Source organism: Pyxicephalus adspersus, chromosome 5 (assembly GCF_032062135.1).
Source record: "Pyxicephalus adspersus chromosome 5, UCB_Pads_2.0, whole genome shotgun sequence".
Classification (NCBI taxonomy): Eukaryota; Metazoa; Chordata; class Amphibia; order Anura; family Pyxicephalidae; genus Pyxicephalus; species Pyxicephalus adspersus.
Genome location: NC_092862.1, coordinates 86,708,962 through 86,732,809, shown reverse-complemented (window position 1 = coordinate 86,732,809; position 23,848 = coordinate 86,708,962). Strand labels below are relative to the sequence as shown.

The following is a 23,848-nucleotide window of genomic DNA, read 5'->3' as shown; positions in this document are numbered from 1 at the left end:
ATACCAAACGGGGGCGCCATAAACGAACTTGACGCAATTTACGTAGATATTCGGCAGGTATAGAGATTAGGACTGTTTGAAACAGGTACAATAACTTTCGAAGTATATCTATTTTAGGAGTGTTGACCAGTGCAAACCAACCCAGCGGTAGAGAGGTATATTTCTAGAGTTCAGATTGAAGTTTACTATAAAGAGGAGAGTAATTGTAGGTGAACAGATTGGAGTGGTTGGATGTTATCATCACACCTAAGTATTTATTCGTCTCATTGCATATTCTAAAAGAAGTGTTGGCTCCAAACGATGACATTTGTTTAGTGTTTAGAGTAATATTAAGAATTTCAGATTTTGAGTAATTAAACTTAATGTTACTAAAAAAGGCTGAATTTCTCAAATTCTGACAAGATAGCGGGAATTGTGACGTGAGAGGATGAAATATAAAGAAGCAGTCACAAGACCCCTCTAACATCTGGATTGTGATGTAAGGCAACAGCTAGATGGTAATCCCTCAAGTAATCCCTGATCTGGGGATTAACCATTACCTTGTGAAGCAGACACTTTACAAGAATATGGGTCCAGCTTGGCAGAGTTCCGGGCTGGGGACTGACCATTACCTTGTGCTGCGGACCGCAATAATGCACGAACCCCATGGCTTGGGCACTCAGGTACACTGAATCCTCCTGTTCCTCTGGAAGAGGTCACATTGATAGGCAATTGCAAGGAGGCAAAACAAGTTCATCCAGAAGCAGACATGGAAGCAAATCCTGAAAAGTGTGTCTCTGGAAGATGTCCGTGTAGATCTCAGTGGAGGCTAGCCTCAGGCAATGGTAGCCTAAGTACAATGGTACTAACTTATATCAATCACTATTCACTTAGGTCTCATCCTTCTAAGTATATCTGTACTCATAAACAAGTCTGATCCGTTTAACTCAGTATCTATAACCAATATGGCACATAAAAGGACTGCACTGGGAAGTTGCTCATAAACCATACTCAAACAATCAATAAAAGTGTGAAGAACTGAAACACTCATTATGACAAATTAGTAATATTTTCCTATTGTGGGGTAACTCTGATTAGAGGTATGAACAAAGTAAGGGGTTATTCTTAGATTAGGAAAAAATGTATCAATATCAGGTGTGAACAAAGTCAGGGGACCTTCTCAGATTATGGGAAAATATTATTAATATTATGTACACCTATCTCCCCCCCTTGAGGAACTTCCAGTAAACACACCTCCCCCTTTGAGTAAATCCCAAATAAAGGAATATGGATCAGATATAAAATAAAGAAAATAGAACTGCGTGCTTTTGTCAGGGACATTTTGACCAACAACAATAGGGTAAAAGTTCCAAAAACTTTAGCACCCAGGAAAAAAAAGTTATAAAGATTTAATACTTCCTTAACTTCCTTTCCTTTCTTAACCCATTTACCTTTTATTGTCAATGAAAATTGAATCTATATTTTTAACCATAAATTAAATGTTTGCCTTTTAAAAACAAATAACAAAAAAAGGTTCTGGGAAAGAATGACCTTTCCTTTAAATGGTCCTTTCCTAAAGGTAGTTTCTCTAAGAGACTAGTGATTTGTATGTTAACGAATCATTTAACAACGTGCAAGTCGGGCCCAAAAGGGAAAAAGAAAACAAAAGAATACAGCTACCAAAAAATGTTGAATTGTTTTCCAACCTAAATTGCAATTATACAATTGGAGGCTTCTCCTTAAAACACACCAAAAATTAAAATGAAATAAAATATTAAAATATTGTTATTTGGTATTAATAAACAGTATTTATATAATACCAACATATTATACAGAGCTGTGCATTAAGTAGCCCTGTACATAATATAGAGCAAAGCCAAATACTGTGTGTTTTAGGGTCCTCTAGTTTTACCTGTCCGGGTCATACCAAGATTCCATCATTGATCTGTTTTTTTTTTCTAAAATACAAGACTTCCAAATTGATTATTAACACTTTACTTTCCATTGGAGGTTCCAAACAGCTTGGTCACTTATCCCTGACCCTCTGCAATTCATAGTTTCCCTGTACTCTTTTTTAAAAGCTCTGAACTCTTCTAAGAATCTATTTAGTTGAGTTTTCAGTTGGTCATTCTTAGCCTGTAAAGAATTGTTTTCTGTCTTTGTATTTTTGAGAGAGACCCCTGGCTTGTGCTTATGAGGATGGGTCCCCCAACGTGGTGAATACACCTCAGTATCACGTCTGTATGTTTTAAATGGACATTGGTTTATCCTCTTTTCAGTACAAAGGGACAAACAAAATCTGGCAATGTGGCCAAATAGTCCACAAGCATAGCATCTTATCTTGTAAAAGGCATTAACACATTTATTTACCACTGACACGAGTTTAGGCTGAGGACCTGGAATATCTGGAGCCTTTGATGACTGTTTACAGTACAAAGGAATGGTTTTATTAGAGTTCTTACCTTCCCTACAAACACTGGATGGGGACGCTGTCCTACTTTACAAACAAAGCACACCAGCTTCATTTGCATGTGGGGGTTGTACAACTCTATCCTTGCCTAAAGATATAGAAGGACCTTCTATTTTATTAACAAACTGATCCTTCTCTAGATGCAATGTTTTGTTCTCTCTTTCCATTTGCTGGTTTCTCTTGGCAATGGCAGCCGCCTTACTAATGGACATTTCATCTGCACCAACTGGTGCAGTGTTTTTACCTTGGTCCAATTGGTTAGCAATGGCTGTCCTTCCTTTCAGAACAGTAACAGTTTGTATCAGCTGTGTCTCTCTCTGCCTGCACTTGGTGTGGTCAATGGGTTTGCCTTTTTTCATTTCTGCGCTTTGCTCTTGAGCAACTTGTTGGGCACTAGTAAGGTGACCACACTCAGTACCAGATTTCATTAATAACTGCTTGTATTTAATTAATTCACCTTGAGCTGATCTATAATTTTTACCTTGCTCTTCATGAGAAGATCTGATCATCTCATTTAAGGTGGAAGTGGTATTTAACTGGTGAAGTAAATCTTGGTTTGCTGTTTCCATTTCTACTATTTTCTTTCAGAACTTTGTACCAAGTCTTCTAATGTATTAATTCTGGCACTCATGGTCATGCAGGCTTCATACATACCTGCTATTGCTAGGCTTTTTAACTTTTTATTCTTTTTACAGGTTTTAGTTCCCTGGTCAAATAGTTCCTGCACATATGCACATGGAGACTCTAAATTTCGCATTTGAAGCAAAATTGATGCTTTGATGCTTAAGAGTGTAAGCTGACACAAACATTTCCAACAAGCCTGTACCTGGAATTTGCAAACTTAGTATATTCTAAACCTTGTTAGATAACTAGTAACACATATTAAAGTACTAGGTGACCACTTAAATAAACTTTAAACCAGAACCCAAAATGTAAATAAAAATCAAGAACAAAAAGCGTAATGCCAGATAAAGTTATGCCACTCTAGGCTAACACCTTTTGAAGAACAAAGACCTGATAGAACAAAGGGTCCTGCTCACCATAAATTGTCAATATACTGAAACCAGTCTGATAAGAACAATGGTCAGCTTTACAGTAAATAGCTAACAATGGAGAGTGATATCAAGGATCACACCTCCGCAGGGAACCAAAAGGGCTACAGCTACAATTATTCCCACCTGAACAGAGTAATTAAGCTTAACCACTGCTGACAATAAAACAAAAATCTTAAAATGCAATGGCGATCTGAACCATGCTCAAATTATTTCAATTTAGGATGCTTTTGTCCAAAACAAAAAACAAAATCTCACTATATGTACTTTAGTACATACACCAATCAATCTTATTAATAATTGTATTCACTAACATGTGAAAGTTAACATCCACTTATCTTGGGTTTAACTGAAAACAGCACCAGATCCCATTAATCCAACTTCTTATAACTTGCTTTGTAACAACAAACTTCAGTGAGGGGTTCTTAAACAATACCTTATTTCTACTAACAACTTCAACAGTTCCTACTGAGAATATGCCCCTGATTCATCTAGCAGAATCGGATTATCGCTCGCGCATTCGTATTAGCGATCCGGAATCGTACGCGGTCGCGCTATTCAGCAACGGAAAAAGCTCGTGCACGGAGCCGCGCTTATCCAACAGCTTTTTACTGGCGATCTTGCATTAAAAGTCACTGTTCCCCTAAAAAATCATTCTTTCTACTGGTAGTGAGGCGAGTGTACGCGCATACTCGAGTCCGGACCGCGGTAATCCGCGATCGATGGCCGCGCGTACGTTCGCGCTTCCAGCGAGCGCGGATTTCATTGATGAATCAGGGGCTATATCCCAGTTAATGATCCCAAGAGTATCCTCCCCTGCTAATTTAAACCAGTTTATTGGAGGTACATCAAATACACTTTTGGGATTTCTATACATATATGGAGTATTGCAAATACAGCAAATACTCAAGCATGCAATGATGTAGGGCCTCTTACCAATACCCACGCAGCATAAAATATCACAGACAATATCACTGGTCTCAACGTGTCTGAATGGCTTACTCAGCCTGTATTCACTTAACTCTATTTTAGCATAAAAACAAAAATAGAAGCTGTTTAAATGAACCCACTAACTAGTGCCCTGAGTCTATGGTCGCCACTGTTGATTTTGGAATATTTATCTTCATAAATATGGATGTTCTATCCCCTATCAATGCATATAGATATTCAATAAAAGAAGGTTCATGCACAAATGATAGCTAGTCACTCAAACAGTTTAATTAAGAAACAAAGTACACACCAATATTGTTTGATATCTAAACATAGGAACTTCAATCAATGATATATACAGCACATAATAAGGTTATTAGTAGTAAACCCCTGTAATAATCTAATAATGCTTGGTACACAAACCAGTAATTACAAAATGGCAAAGTAATGCAGTAAAACTATAGACACCCATAAGACTACAATCAGGAATATCTTATAGCTACCTGCTAAGAGGTTAATGGGTACCTCAGGAGCCTACTTCCTTCAGAAGAGGAGACCCTCAGGAGGCAAAGAGCCAGCAAGCAAGCCAAGAGAGATCTCAATTCCCTCAGTTCACATTTCTATGTAGTTAATTTCTATTAGGTATCCTTGGGGCTCTTGGACTGGTTAGTGGGTGTGTTCTGTACGATGACCATCAGTTGACACACACCCCACTAGATTGGGATTGGTTAATGTAATTTGATGGACCTTCCCACTAAATTTGCTATATGAATCTCCAGCTGGAATCTATGTTTAGGGGTCCATAAAGGTCCAGCTGGGTCATCACCCCAGCCCATCTGTTCAATTATGCCTCCATCTTCTGCTGACTCTTGATTGATTTTTGCCCCTTGAAGGCCCTACTGGTGATCTGTTTTATCATCTGTTTGTCACTTCTGTGAAGTCCTGGACTTGGAGAACCCCTAGGAGGGCCATATGGCCAGATCAAGATAAAACAGGTTTCATGTTTAAACATAACATTCCTGCACTGTAGTCCTGTATTGTTTCATGCTACTTAGATACAGTCTAACTATTGGGATATCTCCTACAGTGTACATATATCTCCGCACACATACCTATACCTATGTATATATATATATATATATATATATATATATATATATATATATATTGAGGGGTTTTGCTCAGGATCGCCTTAAACTGGCTTGCAGCCAGGTTTATTGAAGGTTGCAGATAAAATACCAAAACAGCAAAAGAAAACCTTGCCTGCCCATCACTTACTGTACATCAGATGTCCCTGTCTATCAGCTGAAGGGCTTCTCCTTGTCAGCTCAAAACCAAGCTTTCAGCAACCTTCTGCTCACTTTTGAGCTCACTCACCCAGACCGACTTTCTGAGTCTCTCAGCAGAGCTCCTCACACAGCCCACCTGTCTGTGTCTCCAACCAAGCTGAACCCACACAGACCCCTGTCTGTGTCTCCAAACAGAGCTCAACTCCCACAGACCCCCCTCTGTGTCTCTCCAAGCCAAGCTCCTGACTGACCTCCTGGCTCCATGTTATATCCCCACCCTCAGTGCTTCTTCTTTAATTACCTCACAGGTGAGAGTCTTCCACCTGCTACTTCACACAGGAATCTTGGGCAAATATATCTCACACAAAAGAGGAATCCTGGGCAAATTTATCTACCTTCCACCTCCAATCCTGCCTTGGTGTCACAATATATACACACATACATATCTGTTTACATATCCATAAACAATCTTTGGGTGCAACACAACCGAGAGTAGGCACATAGGGGTACGGGTGGCATGAGGTGTTGATGGTATTATCTCTCGCCTCTCTCCAATATATAAATCCCGCTTGATCCTTATGGTTAGGGATGGCATGTAGCGAGATAACCAGCTATTAATTTAGAAAACCATTTAGCGCCCACATTTATCAGAGATATAGGTCTATAGTTAGAGCATGCGCTGTGGTCCTTGAATGGTTTGGGGATAACGGTAATATATGCTTCAAGGCTTTGTGGTGGGAAGGGAGATTCTGTCGATATGGAAGAGAACAACCTCGTCAGAAAAGGAACTAAAGAGAGGGCGTGTAGCTTGTAAAATCGAGAAATAAATCCATTGGGTCCTGGGCTTTTATGGGATGGAGTTGCTTTTATCGCTGCAATAACCTCTTCTTCAGTAAAGGGGGTTTTAGAAAAGTTGCCTCTGAGTCTAGTTCTGGGAGGGCCATTTCTGATATATATTGCTCTAGAGAGGGCCCGAATTTAGTTGATATAAATTAGAGTAATAATTATGAAACCCTGTAAGATGTCTTTGGGGATAGATGTCAGGTTATCTTTTCGTCCCTTCACTAGGGCCTTCTTGCGGAGTTGGAGAGTTAGCGTCACCGAAAAGTGATCGGACCAGGGGCAGGAATCTATTGAGGCAGTTGGGTGCCAATCAAGTGTTGGATGACTCACTAACAGATAGTCAATGCGGGAATACATCGAGTGCGGGTGGGGGTAAAAAGTATAGTCCCTAGTGGTTGGGTGTTGAGTGTACACCAAAAGTCCATCAACCTAGTTTGGATCGAAAAGAGTTTAATTTAAAGTAGGAGAGGGGGGTTTTCCCAGAGGATGTATCAAGGTGGGGGTCAACTACAAAGTTTAGATCACCTCCCACTATGATAGTGCCCTCCGCCACTCCTTTTAAAATTTACAAATAATGTGTGATGGCCGTTGTGGGTTGCTGATTGGGTGCATAAAAGGAGGCAAAAGTAAACTTCCTGTCCCAAATGGAAATCTTAAGGATTAAATATCTGCCCTGTGGGTCAGAATGGGTATCAATAATTTGGACTGGCAGCGATTTATGGAATGCTATGGAGACTCCTTTCATTTTAGAATCAGGTTTGGAGCTGTGGAACCAAGTGGGATAAGAGCGGCTATAGAGAGATGGGATCCGGTTTTGTCTTAAAATGGGTCTCCTGAGGATGTAAGATTTGTATTCTAGCTTTGTGTTGGGCATATAATAGTTGGGAACGATTGTTGGGGCTATTAAGGCCCTTGGTGTTAAGAGAACGAAATTTCAAAACTTGTGGATGTGTGATGGGTGGCGACATGGGGAGAAGGGAGGGGGAAGGGGCGAGACGGGCTAGCTTCTTGCGTGTGGGATAAAAACTAAGGTGGGATTGAAAGTCCCAAACTACAGTCCAAAGGGGACAATGGGCCTATGTGAGGGGAAGTGTCAGTCTGCAGCGGGAGGAGGTGAACAGTCAAATCTAGTCCTGCCCGCGGGAATCCGTGAGACCAAATATATGCAAAAAAATCAAACCAACATAACATAGCATATAAAAAATGCCAATGCCATGAGAAGAACAAAACATGGGGCAACAGAAATAAAGTCAGAGCTTGCCAAAGTATGGAGGGGAGGAGGGTGGGGCACATTAAATAACATCTGTCCACTAGTAACCTCGGTAATATCTGGTCCAAAAATTGGCAGTTAAAATGCCATCTAATGGCTTCACTAAATTACTGAAGAGCCAGTGGAGAGTAATAATAAGTAACCATACTCAGGAGTATATAAACATCAAAGGAAAGGCATATCTACCAATGCTGGAACCCGAGTGTCCAAAAGGCTGGTTCCAATAACAAGATCACTGCAAAAGGTAAGGTAGGAGGAACAAGAGATTCCAATGCTGTTCAGTAGAGTAGAAAAACACATTCCAGAATGACGAACAGGAAAAGGCTTCCAAAGCTGGCTACCAGTAAACAGTGCTGGAGTCCGAGTAGGGGTAGCCTGTCATGCCCACATTTTATATTCCAATAGTGAAATTGTGGTGACTGTCCATTGATAGGGAATTGGATGAATTAGGCAAAGTTGAGATGTCTTCAGCAGGGTTTAGAGACGTTGTGAGGGGGATGGCGCTTGCTGGGAAGGCCGTACCTGCCATGCAATCTGCAACGGCTTCTTGTGGTATAGGAGGTGTAGAAGGTGAGAGATGTTGCACAGGGTGGGAAGAAGCTGGAGAGGGGCTCCTATATGAAGAAGGCATTGCTGATGGCCATTCAAATAGAGTGACAGGAGGAAGCTGCAAATCCACCATTACCTGGGGAAGATCTGTAGGAGAGCAGGGAATATGATTTTTGCCTGGTCACTTATGGAGAGGGCATAGGGAGAAAACAGGCCGGCAAGCCCACCTGCTGCATTCCCGCTGCCGGCGGCTTAACTCTTCTGGGTCCCCTTTCCCTTGGGACCCATCCGGGGATAAGATGGAGGGACAAATGTGCTGAAGAAGCAGTGGATTCCCTCGGATGGCAGAGAGCTCAGGAGAAACACATCCTAGGCCGCCATCTGCCCAACACGCCCCAACATCATTATTTTTAAAAAATAAATTAGATTTGTATCATGCTTGGTGCACTCTGGAATAGTAACTGAACATTGTGACAAGGCAAGGGCTGACCTGTGCAGTAAGGGGGAGGAAGGGTAACAAATACTTGAAAGTGTTAATCAGAGTATAGGCACTAAATACCTGTTACTGGAGACCATTGTTATTGATCGTTTCCAGCACAGTAGGGATTCAGAAAAAATGTACAGACAGTTCTGCCCTGTTCTTTACAAGGGGAATTAGTGATCACCACTGTATCCTTTCTATAGTAACAATAGAGGTTATTAATCGCAGACTTCTAAACGACATTTCACCAGAGACAATGTACATGTATAGGTACCTTTAGCCTTGCATAGTGCTAACTGTACTAAATTTAACATTATTAAGCACAAATAGACTTTATTTAAAAGTTAGATGCCATAAGTGAAGCACACAGGGTGTACAGGTGTGTGGCATGGCTTTGCTATGACGAGCAATTTCTTCAGAGAAAAGCAATGCTGCCAGGCATGAGGTGGCATCCCACAGGGATATTAGCTTGTGGATGCGACTGATGACATCAGCAAGGATTGGGCCTCAGTCGTTTCTTGGAGGCGTAAGTCTGTTAAGTGCAGGGGACTCTGCTGGATTTACAATGAGGGAGCCTGCAAATTTAGAGCGACATGTCGATTCAAACATAAATGTTCAGAATGTGGGTTCAGCACCCGTTCCCTCGGTGCCCAAATAAGGGAAGGGGTCATTCCAATGATCTTGCAGGAAAAAGGGAAGACGCCAGTGAGGGAGGAAAACATGCAAGTTTTTCTCAGTAAGTATCCTGGGTGGCGGCTGGGGTTTTGAAGACAGGTTTTTGTGAGGATTTTAGGATTTCATGCAGGTTGGGAAGTGTGCCCCCTAGGGCTAGGAACTTCTTGTCAGCTTTGAGGAAGTTGAACAAGGCCAAGTGGAGCCTCCGCAAGATTTGGTGGTGTCACCCTTGGGGGTAGTTACTAAAAAGGAACAATGGCGATTCCAGATGATACATCATTTATCGTTCCTGTGTAGGGTGGCATACACATCATTTGATAAGGCTGTTGCTTTGGTGCGGAAGCATGGTAGGGTTGTTTAATGGCCAAGGCCAATATTGAGGCTGCCTTTAAGTTGTTACCTGTCCAACAGGAATGTTTTCATTTATAAGGTTGTGAATGGGATGGTGCTTTTTATGTAGATAAATGTTTGCCCATGGGCCATTCCATTTCATGTGTGCTTTTTGAGATGTTTAGCACATTCATTGAATAGGTAGTTAAGAGTGTGACTAGGGCTTGTTCCGTTTTACATTATTTGGATGATTTTCTTTGCATTGGTCCTGCTGGTTCTTTAACATGTGCATCTTTGTTGGGGGGTTTGAAGGAGGTTGCTGAAAATTTTAGAATGCCGCTCACAGGGAAAAATACTGAGCGGCCAACTAGGCAGATGTGTTTTTTTGGCATTGTGTTGGATTCCCAGTAGATGGAAAGCAGTATGTAGGAAATATTAATACAGATATAAATTAATATAAATACAGATATTTCTGTGTTTGATACCTATTCCTAATTACCAAACAAGACAGTTTGGTAAAGTTAAATTTCTGTGCTACTGAAAACTATATACATAAATTTTAGTGTTTGATACCTGTTCCTATTTACCAAGGAAGACAGCTTGGTACAGTTAAATCTTCTGCGACTATAAAATAAAAACAGATATTTTAGTATTTAATACCTGTTCCAATTTACCAAAGAAGACTGTTTGGTACAGTATAATTTCTTTCTTACTTTAATATAAATACAGAAAACGGTTTGGTACAGTAAAATTTCTGACAACTATAAAATAAATACAAATATTTTAGTGTTTGATACCTGATCCTATTTACTAAAGAAGATCGTTTTGTACAGTAAAATTTCAGTCTTACTTGAAAATAAATACAGATATTTTAGAGTTTGATACCTGTTCCTATTTACCAAACAAGAAGGTTTGGTACAGTGAAATTTCTTTGCTACTGAAAAATATATACAGATATTTTAGTGTTTGATATCAGTTCAGTACCTATTTACCAAAGAAGACCACTTCTGTCTTACTTTAAAATAAAAATTTCTGTCTTACTTTAAAATAAATATTTTAGAGTTAGAGATATTTTAGAGTTTGTTTACCTGTTCCTATTTACCAAAAAGACGGTTCGATATAGGTAAATTTCTGTGCAACTGTAAAATAAATATAGATCTATTAGTGTTTTATACCCATTTCTATTTACCAAAGAAGACTGTTTTTTACAGGTAAATTTCTGTGCTACTTGAAAATATATACAGATATTTTAGTGTTTGATACCTGTTCCTATTTACCAAAGAAGACAGTTTGGTACAGTGAAATTTCTGCGTACTGTAAAATAAATAAAGATATTTTAGTGTTTGATACCTGTTCCTAATTATCAAAGATGACTGTTTGTTACACTGAAATTTCTGTCCTACTTTTAAAAAAAATACAAATACCGTATTTTTCGGACCATTAGACGCTCCGGACTATAAGACGCACCAGGTTTTCCGCACGGGAAAACAAGAAAAAAAAAATTCATTTGATTTCCCCTGAGATCCAGCGTGCGGCACTTGTGCCCGCCCATGATGATGCAACATTTTGTGGACTGATAAAAGCAAGATTGTTCGTTTTGGGTCCAAGGGGCTTAAGACAGTTTGTCAGATGACCCCCAAACACTGAATTCAAGTTGTGAAGAAAGTGAAGCATAGTGGCGCAAACATCATGATATGATGTCTAGACCAACAAGATTGACATTATCGAGTTGCCAGTCCAATTCCAGGACCTTAATCTAATAGAAAACTTGTGAGGTGACAAAAAATGTTAGTTCTGAGGCAAAACAAAATGAATGCAGAAGAATTGTGGAATGTAGTCCAATCTTTCTAGACTGGAATACCTGTTCACAGGTTCCAGAAGTGTGTCGACTCAGATACAACACAGATATTCAGTATTTCTCAGAAACAGTGATTGCACAACTAAATATTAGTTCACTGATTCAACAGAAAGCTCTTGAAAGATATTGTGGTTTATACAGTGAACGCTTAAGTTTGTAAAAAAAAATGCAGACACTACACTTTTTCTAACAGCCTAATATTCCATTCTCCTTAGTGTCTGTAAATGAATAACACAAATGAAATTGTGCAACAGCTAAGGATTTTTAGCTTTATTCACTTTTTTAAACACATAGTGGCTATAATTCTGCACACAATGGTGTAATACATATACAGTTAGGTCCATAAATATTTGGACAGAGACAACTTTTTTCTAAGTTTGTTTCTGTACATTACCACAATTATTTTTAAATGAAAAAACTCAGATGCAGTTGAACCGCAGATTTTCAGCTTTGAATCAGTGGGTTGAACAAAAAGGTTGCAATAAAATGTGAGGAACTGAAGCCTTTTTGTTAACACAATCACTTCATTTCAGGGGCTCAAAAGTAATTGGCCAAATTAAAAGCTGAAAATAAAATGTTCATTTTTAATACTTGGTTGAAAACCCTTTGATGGCAATGACAGCCTGCATTTTAAACTCATGGACATCACCAGATGCTGGGTTCCTACTTTTTAATGCTCTACCAGGTCTTTACTGTACCTGCTTTCAGTTGCTGTTTGTTTGTGGGCCTTTCTGTCCAAAGTTTCTTCTTCAAGTCTTCAAACATTCAGGAATATTCCACTTTTCTGCTTTATTAAACTCCTGGGCTGCCTTATCTGTATATTTTGGGTCATTGTCCATCTGTATTATGAAACGCCTCCCAATCAATTTGACTACATTTAGCTGGATTTGAGCAGACAGTATGTCTCTAAACAGAACTGTGCTGGCTTTTTTAGATGTTTTTGAGCAAAGTCCAATCTAGCCTTTCTATTCTTGAGGCTTATGAGTGGCTTGCAACTTGCAGTGCACTCTCTGTATTTACTTTTATGCAGTCTTCTCTTTATGGTACACTTGGATATTGATACGCCTACTTCCTGGAGAGTGCTGTTCACTTGGTTGGCTGTTGTGAAGGGGTTTCTCTGACTCTGGAAATGACTCTGCGATCATCCACCACTGTTGCTGTTCTCTTTCTCATGATGCACCAAACTGTAGATTTGCCACTCCCAATATTGTAGGAATTTCTCGGATGGGTTTTTTCTGTTTTTGCAGCTTAAGAATGGCTTGTTTCACCTGCATGGAGAGCTCCCTTGAACGCATGTTGTCAGTTCACAGCAAAATCTTCCACATACCAGCACAACCCCCCCCCCCCTCTCCTCTCAAATTCACCTTGGGCCTTTTATCCTCTTAATTGATAATGACAGAACAAAGGAATTGCCCACACCAGCCCATAAAATAGCCTTTGAGTCAATTGCTCAATTACTTTTGAGCCCCTGAAATGAAGTGGTTGTTTAAAAAAAGGCTTTAGTTCCTCACATTTTTATGCAATCTTTTTGTTCAACCCACTGAATTAAAGCTGAAAATCCGCAGTTCAACTGCATGTGAGTTGTTTCATTTCACATTATTAGTGGTAATGTACAGAACCAAAATTAGAAAAAAGTTGTCTCTGTCCAAATATTTATGGACCTAACTGTATACACACACACACACAGTCTCTAAAATGTTTTTGCACTTTCTAACGGAGTAGTAATTGGTTGTGTCTATGTGAATAGAAAAGTCATTGAGAGCTATCCTTAATAATGGAAAATTTGCTCTCTTAAAATAAATGTTTACCCTTTATAGTCAGTGCAAGGAGTGATCAATCCCTTAGCGATAAACTGAGAGGTACTGAGGTAATTGCCGAGCCAGGTAAGTATGAATCAAAAAAGAGAAATAAAGAATGTAGTGGCTCTTTTCAGCAACCTTATCATTAAAATAATCTAATAAAATCTTTTATTGGGCCTAAAAAAATAATCTTATTTGGAAAATTTACACATTTAAAAAAAATGTAATTTTAGGCAGAATTATCTAGCAATAGTGTTCTAGTATATGTTCTCACATGTAGTTTGATCTCATGCTTAGTAGGTCAAAATATATACTATATAGTCTCCCCTGACGCGTTTAGCCCTAGTGGGCTTCTTCAGGGGACAATGAGACCCTAAAAAGTCATATAAGTATGTATAATTATACAATGATATACAGTTAACATAAAGTACATAACAACCAAGCCCATTATAAAGCAATGACTCATTGGTATATTGACCCAAAGGTAAATGGAATAGAAGATCAAAAAATTGGATTCACACCATATGCCGAATCAATGATGATGGAGATTGGCAGATTATATATGCTCTATGATCAAGCAGTTAGAGATATAAGAGTTTCAATTAATTGGTACTACCTAATAAAGTAAAAATTAGAGATAAAAATTGGTTATTCTTACTTGGAGCATATATTAATATTGACTGCTGTTGGTAATTACATTTTCTTGTTGATCTTGTTGAAATCTATAACATTAACAGAGTTGAATAGCAGATAATAAGTTGGAATGCTCTATAAGACAAAGGGGGGGGGGGGGGAGGCTAATATAGCAAAGAAATAAAAAAAATAAGCTAATTGTAATTTATCAGTAATCCACAAGATGGCGTACCTGGGATAAAGGTCTTGAGGGGAACTATATATACCGTTTCCCCTATGATAAGGCAGTGTCTTATATTTTTTGAAGTGCCAAAATATGCCCTAGGTCTTATTTTCAGAGGGATGTCCTTTTTTTCAATGAAGACTACAGTACACATTTATTGTTGAAAAAAAAGGAAATTTATTACCTGTATATGGTACAGTGATAACAGTAGTTGTCATCACAAACCAGCATAGCCAGACAAACTGTGCATCCAATTTCTTGTTACTACGGTGCCATTGTTTCCATGTACAACAATCTACGGTATGGTATGGTACATTTACACATTTATTCAATGACAATCAAGTCATCATCTTCTGGAACACCATCATAACAATCCCCACTCTGAATTTCCAGGTCAATTACTTCTGACTCCATTTCTTTTAGAATCAGTGGACCAAATCTCTCATGTTTAGCAATAGCACTGTTCTTAAATGAGTACTTCTTATCAAGGTAGCCTGCTCGTAGTGCATGTTCAATGCAACTATCAGTGATTTTCTCCCATGAAGTCTTCACCCAAGTCACAACCTTTAGGCTTCACAAAGTTTCCGCACTGATTTCTCTCCATTCTATTTTCAATGTAGTCAATAATTTCCATGCGCAGATTGTCCTTGAATGGCTTGTTTATTGCAATATCAAGAGTCTGGAGATAGGCCGTCATTCCTGCAGGAATCATTACTTGATCTATTTTTCTTTCATGAAGAAATGACTTCATATCTTTAGCACGGTGAGTGCTGGCTGCATCCCAGACTAGTAGACCTCTTTGGCTCCCTCGCATACCAAGTGGCAGCACTTTTTTTTTGGCTTCTACGGCCGGGTAACAGACTCCGTTAGGGCAGGGATCAGCAGCTTGCTTGTCCTTACTGGTGCGGAGTCGCGGGCGCATGTGCGGGGCTTTGAAGTTACTTTCAGTTTCGCTCTGCACTGCAGCCAGCATCGAGGAGTCACACAAAGGCACACAGTGGCAGGTATCAGAGGATGTCTTATTTGCGGGGGGTGCTTTATTTTAATTTGAGCAAAAATCGGGGGTGGCTTATTCGATGGGGATGCCTTATCATCGGGGAAACACGGTATATATAAAGATATAGATATATTTAGATAGATAGATATATAGATATATATAGATAGATAGATATAGATGTTACTGGTAAATACGAATAATATTAATTTTAGTCAATTTGTAAACAGAAAGAAAATATATGTTTTTTTTTTTTTTATTAGCAACCAATAAAAACAGACAATTACAGAACTCAAACCAGTGTATACAGATGGCAAAAGCAAATAAAAGCGTGAAAAGGTATTGAGCCTTCCAATTTGCCCAGCATGTTTTCCAAATCAGTCTTTGTGGGTAAAGTAGCAAAAAGTTCCTGCAGCATGGCATGGGAGATTGGTATGGGCAGCTGCTGTGCTGTGTTAGTAATGCTGGGCTCTAAGGAGTTAAAGTTCTGTGAGCCTTCTGCAAGCAGGGCTGGACTCCGTGGAGTAACAAGGGGGGTGGGACATGGAAGCTGCAGGAGAGGATACAGAGGCTCCCACAGTGAGGGAAGGGGGAGAGGAGCTGGCTGACGCCATACTGGGTGCCACGTGCTGCACAGTAGAAGAGCCCTGTGAGGTAAAATAGCTGGCTAGCACAGTCTCCTTACCCTCTTTCCTGGGACCTGGCTTTCTCCTGCCTCGTGGCATGTGGCTGAGGGGGGAGATGTTCGGCTGCGGAGGCTGCCAGGCTAAAAAGTACGGTGGAGGCAGCAGGAGCTCAAAAGAAAACCTCCTCACACCACCATCTCGAAGCCACGCCCCCAATATATGTTTTTAATCAATGAACATACTGTAATGATATGAACTAATTTATATATGGTGTGGCAATGTAGATATTTTGAAACAACTTTCCAAAGTAAATAGAAGGCACCGGAATTGTCAAATAGACCAATGCCAAAAGAAAAAAAGGGGGTAATATAAGTGTAAGGTTTAATAAAAGGGATCTGATAGTTGCCGAATACCAGTCCTTTACTTACTTGAGGATGATATAGAGAAAACAAAATGATGTAAAGTGAAGAGCAGCAGGAAGGAGCTGGTTGCGCCCAAACAAAGAAGGACTGAAGTCGTCTCTAGCTGGTCCTTAAATAGATCAGCGTTCGTGAATAGATAGTACACAGTGCCCCTGCACGCCTGTTTTCTGTTTTTAAATAAAGATGCCTGTGTTTTGAATTTCCTGTGCGCATATGCTCTGTGCGATGCACAGACCAATATAATCACTTCCTCCCTTGGTGAGGGAGGAAGTTCAATGGGATGGTATTACTGTTGTGCTGAGCCAGCCTATCGCTGAGCGGGCCCAAAGGTTAACACCCCCCACTGTGATGCCTCACTCACCATGCACTGGAGCAGAATTCATGGTGGAATATATAATGATTTAAAAATGTCTGTATAATATGACATGTGATCATGTACATAAATGGTCATATACAAAGTGAATAATGCTTTTACACAATCACATAATGTAATTCCAAAATATTAACAAATATTAACAAAGGGACTTTATATCCAAAAGTGTTCAATTAAAACATGATGTAACCATACGTATTTACTAGTAACATCTATATATGTTACTAGAAAATACGAATATTTATATGGTTCCCCTCAGGGGGACCTTTATCCCAGGTACGCCATCTTGTGGATTACTGATAAATTACATTTAGCTTATTTGTTTTTTATTTCTTTGCTATTTTAGCCCCCTCCACCCTTTCTCCCCCCCCCCCTTTTGTCTTATAGAGCATTCCAACTTATTATCTGCTATTCAACTCTGATACTGTTATAGATTTCATCGAGATCAACAAGCAAATGTAATTACCAACAACAGTCATTAATATACTGTCCAAGTAAGAATAACCAATTTTTATCTCTAATCTTTACTTTCAAATATTTGGTACCTCCTAATAAACTCTTATATGTCTAACTGCTTGATCATAGAGCATATAAAATCTGCCAATCTCCATCATCATTGATTCGGCATATGATGCAAGTCCAATTTTTTGATCTTCTATTCCATTTAGCTTTGGGTCAATATACCAAGTGAGTCATTGCTTTATAATGGGCTTGGTTGTTATTTTATTTTTACTGTATATCATTGTATAAATATACATACTTATATGACTTTTAGGGTCTCATTGTCCCTTGAAGAAGCCTACTAGGGCGAAACACATCGGGGGAGACTAACTATATAGTATATATTTTGACCTACTAAGCATGAGATCAAACTACATGTGAGAACATATACTAGAACACTATTGCTAGATAATTCTGCCTAAAATTGTCAGAATTACACCTTTTTATAAATGTGTGTATTTTCCAAGTTTGTACTATTTGTATTATTTTATCAAGCCCAATAAAAGAGTTTATTAGATTTTTATAATAAGGTTGCTGCAAAGAGCCGCTACATTCTTTATTTCTTTTTTTTGATTCATGTTTTAATAATCTTTCCTGTGTATGCTTCCTGTTTACAGCTTACATTAAATGAAATCATAATATGGTCACTGCTACCCAGTTTCTCTTTTATATGCACATTTGTTATAAGTTTTGCTTTGTTAGCAAAAAGTCGGTCTAGCAGAGTATCATTTCTAGTTGGGGTTTCTACAAACTGTACTATAAATTAATCTGGTTTTAAATTATTTAAATGTCCGCCTCTCCAGTCAATGTCAGGGTTGTTAAATCACCCATTACTACAACTGTGCCAACTTGTACAGCACATCTGTGCGAGTAGTTGATTCTCTATTTCTTCTTTAGCACTTGGAGGCCTATAGCAGACTCCAATAATTACTGTGTATTATGCATCTCGATATGCAACAATAAACAATTTATTCTTTCACATACAGGCAGACACCACCACCTTTTTATTTTACTCTGCCTTTACGAAAGAGTATAACCAGAAATATTGACAGCCCAGTCATGTGAAAACCAGAGCCAGGATTCAGAAATAACTAAGTGATAATGCTCTTCATTCATTAAGGCTGCTAACACCCTGATTTTGTGTTTGATTGATTGCTGCATTTGCCAGCAGTGTTTGTCAAATCCTTTTGTTTTGTACAGTAATGCGCAATCAAATGTTTATGTGTGTTGGAAGTGACCAAAATTAATGTATGACTTGTATGTAATATGTTGGCGCTATATAAATCCTGTTTATTAATAATAATAATAATAATAATAATAATAATAATATGTAAGGATAAATTCCGCTTTCCTGAAAGCAAGCTATATCTGTGGAGATGCAGTCCCTAAAACAACCATCAAAGGATTGGTTAACACAGACAATGATGGATCTTCCATGAGTGGATGCCTGAGGATCATTAACACCTTGGCCAGTTTGATCACCTGGTGGTAGTTCCTGCCCAAACCAGTTTTAATATTGCTTCAGTCTTCCTGGAGGGGGCAGGGGTCTTTGATAACAATCCCAAGCCTGGGACAAGGACAATCTGCATGACCTCTTGATCAAGAGTTCACCAAGGATGAATCAACAGTGTGATTTGCTCTTGACTTGCAGAGGGGTGTGGTTCAAGAAGAGAAAACCCTGGTGTGAATGGTTTTGTGAGAGAGAATCACCATGTGCTAGAGATAGAGCTTGACCCCATTCTGCTCCCTTTCCTATATACCCCGTTACCTTTTTCCCTTTTGTTTTGTAAATCATATGTATATAATATCCCTAAGCTGTAAATAAATCTTTCCCTTTTGTAAGATCTATTGGTCCTTTATTATAAACAAGGCATTCTAAATGGAGCACATTCTACATTTGACACCCCAGAAAGCGTTTGGAGTTCTAAAATCCACAGGACAGAACTGCTCTGAGTTATGTCTCTAGAAGATTAGGCAAACTTAGTTGAAGGACCAACCAGGCCTGCTGTAAGGATCACGATGCAGAGTCAACTGGATCTTGGACATTAAAGTAACGGAGGAATTGGTATGTCATAAGTGGTTTACTTTGAATTTGCATAACTTTTATGTTTAATATTTTGTTTTATGTAGGGAGAATAGGTGGAGTTATGGAATGTGAGTTGAGTTCCACATTTTGATACAATTTTGATGCAATTGCTTGTTAAAATACACAATTTTTTTTGAGGGACAATTTGCCTTCTGTTGGTAGTCTGACTTTGAATTCTGTTTTGTGTGAGTGTATAGGTATTGTCAGTGTGTGTGTATTGGCCATGTATTATTGTTTGTTTCTTTGGTTGATTGTAGCTTTGTAAAGTGGAATTTGTGTATACTTATGTTAACAAGCATGCCTCTGCCAGTTATCGTACATGGGCAGATGAACCTGTTAGGAGTCAATTTGTATCACCACTATCCCAATGTAAGGAACATAATAGTAAACTGCGTTAATATGTAGTGTGAATACGTAGATATGTATATGTGTGTATTATAGGTATATATACACATGAACATATAGCGTGACACCTAATATCTTAATAATTATTTATATTAATCTTTTAGGTTTATACAAAAGTTCAGAGTATACTTTACAAGTAGAGTGACAACCCACTTCTGAAATCCTCCCGTCTTCGGGTCAATGTAAGTAGATTCTTGTGTATTTTACTCAAGGCCCATTTGTTCGCCTTTTGATCAATCGCCATTTGATCAATCTTCATTTACAGTTTTAATTGAAACAATGATATGGTTTGTAGCATCTACTGAATTACACAATTGATTATAACTTTGTCCAATTTTTTTTTTTTATTTTGAAAACTATTTAAGATTGTACCCTAAAAAGCATACAGTCACCCCTGAGGGTGCATCGAGTGTCAAGACTGTTTGAGATTGTATACAAAATGGATGAGATGTTTGTCAGTCCCAGATCATTTATACAATTAGTTGGGATTTGTCTAGAACTCATTGGGATGGATCTCTTACAAAGAATTTGAAAGAGCAATTTGATAAATTTAGTGAAGGTTTACTTAAATTGGAAACTACCTCTGATACTGAGATGTGTGAACTAAGAGCTGTGAATGAAAGTGAATGATTTAAAAAAGGAAAAATGTGAGCTACACCAGCAAGTAGAACAATGCAATGCAAACTATATTCCTAAATGCAGGTTTGTGGATGCATTACAATTAAAATGGTCTCAGAAGGAAGAACTAAAAGAAGCACTAGAAATGAAACTGGCAGATGCAAATTCCCAGCTGATGGCCAAAGAGAAATGCATTTTATCCCTTAGTACACAAGAAAGCGAACGAGAGTCAGCTAATATCTGCACTCTCACCAAGATGAAATCCTGCAGAGGGGTACAATCAACAAATGCACCTAAAGCTGCAAGGGACAATACCAGCACACTCACTGTTCAGGACAAATATCATCTGTGCTAGATTCTTGGTGAATTTAATGGACAAGAGTCACCAGTGAGTATCTCTAATAAACTTGAGGCTGTAGTGTGTCAATATGGTCTGAACAAGAAAGATGCACGTACTCTTTTAAAGGCCTGGTTTTCAGGACCACCAATGGCCCTGATATCCATGAATATTATGATCATTTGGAGCAAAGGGTAGGAGGAAAGAACTGGAAAGTGTGTTAGTAAGCAGGGATGAAAGAGATACTCAGGATATATCCAGAGTGAAATTAAGAGGAGGAAATGATCCAATAATATTCTGCAATTAATACCTGTCACGATTAACAGGAGGGGAGGGAAACAGAAAGGTTAAACTCTGTACTAGGCCTCCAATGACTAGGGAAAAGAGAATGGTCACCCCTTGCAGACACCCTAACCTAACCCTAACTCCTAACAACCCAGAACTTATCTTAGTAGCAGATATATAAACACGAACTCAGGATGGCACAACACACCAGCTCTTCACATCCCAGCAGTGAATATCAACCGCATAGCATGAAGTGTGAGGCCAGACTAAATGGAGGAGCAGTAATGACCACCAGCTACACCTGATACAAGGGGAGTGGTCATTACAAACAAAAACACAGAAACAAGTAAAAACAAAGAGACTGTCAGATAACCTCACATGCAGCTTGTCTGACAGATCCTCAAACTTCAGTCACGGAAGGGACCGTGACAGTACCTTTGACTTTATATGGTGGTGTAAAACTGTCCAGATATTTCATCTGATGATGTGGAGTTCCTTTATTCGATGGCTAATAAATGTCTTGTAAGCTATCCTGTTAAGATTGCCCTAAGGAATGCCTCCTTATACCAACAGTTCATAAATATACTCAGGAACTGGTGTGAACAAGAAAAAGAGAGGTATGCATCAGACATATCTGTCATATAAAGAAGTACAAGAAGGCCAAAATCATTTAGATACTATAAGTGCAACAGGCCTGGGTATATTAAAAGGTACTGTAGATCTCTAAATGTTCATAAAGATCACACCAGGATTGCCAATTTAATAGCTGAAAGCAATGGGGAGAATGTAGATGAGAGTACAACCCCTATCCAAGACAATGAAAGTACTTTACAGCCTGGAGGAAAAGATAAATATGAGAACTCAGCTAGTGCTGAAGGGGGAAGAAAAGATATTGAAATGACCAACACCCTCAAAATGGTCAGGAGCAGGGCTGGACAAATATACCAAGTTTAACACAAGTTGCATTGCCATTTTTCCTCTCCTATATGGCACAGTTGTATGGTACTGCTTATTGAGATTGGAGTACTGCAAACACTCTACTATTGTCTGTTGTGTAAATTTAGATTGTTAGGATAAAGGAAGAAATGAGTGTTTGTCATGACTGAGTATACTCATGTCTTTGTGTTCTCTTTCAGGGCCTTTGAAGGAAGCTGTGAAAGTTTTATATGCTAATGTTTGTGTTTTTTTACAGGTTATTTGCAGTAGCAGCACAGTACTGGCTAAATCTTAGTCTAAGCTAATTCAATAGTCTTTTTGTAAACAAAAACCACTTGGTATTATGAGCTCAATAATTAATTGTTTCAAAACAATTACGCCAAAAATGTTAAATTGGTACAACACTATCAGACAAAGGTTAACCCTTTGTTCTTCTAGGTGTGAAGTCTTCTCACAAAAGAACTGGAAGTCTGCATACCAGAAGAAGTTGTTTTTTTTTGTCTTTGCTTTATTGTTTGTCTTTTGTAGTCGGTAGTGTTTTTTTTTTTTTTTTTTTTTTTTTTTCAGAACATTTTTGTTTCATTATTCTTATACTATTTTTTTTTTATGTTTAGTATTGTTAAGGACTATAAGATAAAATTTTAAAATATATTTTACTCGTTTTTTTTTAAACTCATTACCTTACCCTTAACCATTATTCATCAGGAATATAACACCCATGTTGTTCTAGGGTGGTACCGGTGCATAATGGTACCAAGTAGGGGAAAAGGAGCAAACATTTTTTTAAGCCAAACTTGCAAGTACCTCACAGCTAGGGTATATTGAGAATATGACCTATCTAGACCAGGGGATAATAGCTGCATGTTGATGAATTATTAACTGCTAAGAATCTGATACTGCTCTTGTTCCTATTTTCCAGGATCCATAATAAAAGTGACACTAAAGACCAAAGTTTGGAATTCTGCAGCCATACTTGTGATGGCAATTGGATGGAAGAGCTTTCATGTTACAACAATATATTGATGACATTAGCAATGAATATGCTTATACAGACCCTTTAAATTGTTTAGCAGAATAGCAAGCAATTTCAATTCCTTTTAACCAATGACAATATTTCTAGAATGTTGGGTCTCCCTATCCAAACCTGGGACATCATCAAGCAGTAAATGTATCTAGAGAATGTTTGCTAGGAACGGATTATTGTTAATTTCTATGAATAAAATAGTTGTTCGATCAACCTTCAGCAAGAAAAACTGTGTTTGATAATGTTTAATTGTGGAAGAATTTAAGAGGTATGTATATATGTTTAGTGATGTATTAATAAGGCCACAGTGTAAGTGCCGCTCAAACACTTAAGTGATACCTACATTTATCACAGTTCCTGTGTGAATCATACAATATATTACCCCCTTATACCCCTTGGCCATATGAGGCAAGGCATAGGTTCAGCTTCATCAGCCACGCATATATTGTTTAATTTTTCATCTGAACTAGGAAGCTGTATTAGTACAATGAGTAGAGACTTAGGACATTAATAATATCAAGTGCGGCAGAAGCATGTAAATTTAAAGTAGGTATTAGACTTGCTCACATTGAAATTAAATACGAGAGTTAGTGAGCATGGATGAAATATGTAATTCAATGTAACTTGTTGGTAAATATGTAGTTACTATATTAATTTTTGAGATTCTCCAAAGGGGTATTGATAAATTGCCAATATCCATGTGGAGTAGTGTATGAATGTTGGATGAATGGGTTTCAGACTTGGGGTTCTTTTTCCTGGGCTACATTATGTTTGCAAAGAGGATACCTCCAAAGGAATGCTGTTGAGTGCTGGATAGATACCGAGAATGGAGAATGAATACAGATATCAATTTTTTTTTA

The 23,848-nt window shown here is 38.5% G+C and overlaps 1 long non-coding RNA gene across 1 annotated transcript; it reads left to right on the top strand.

The window, feature by feature from the left end:
* The first annotated feature begins 15,717 nt into the window (after positions 1 to 15,717).
* On the top strand, positions 15,718 to 23,848 carry LOC140331205 (uncharacterized). The gene is made up of 5 exons (XR_011920889.1): positions 15,718 to 16,029; positions 17,184 to 17,290; positions 19,207 to 19,362; positions 19,893 to 19,970; positions 22,884 to 23,848. It is a non-coding gene; the product is annotated as an uncharacterized lncRNA (long non-coding RNA).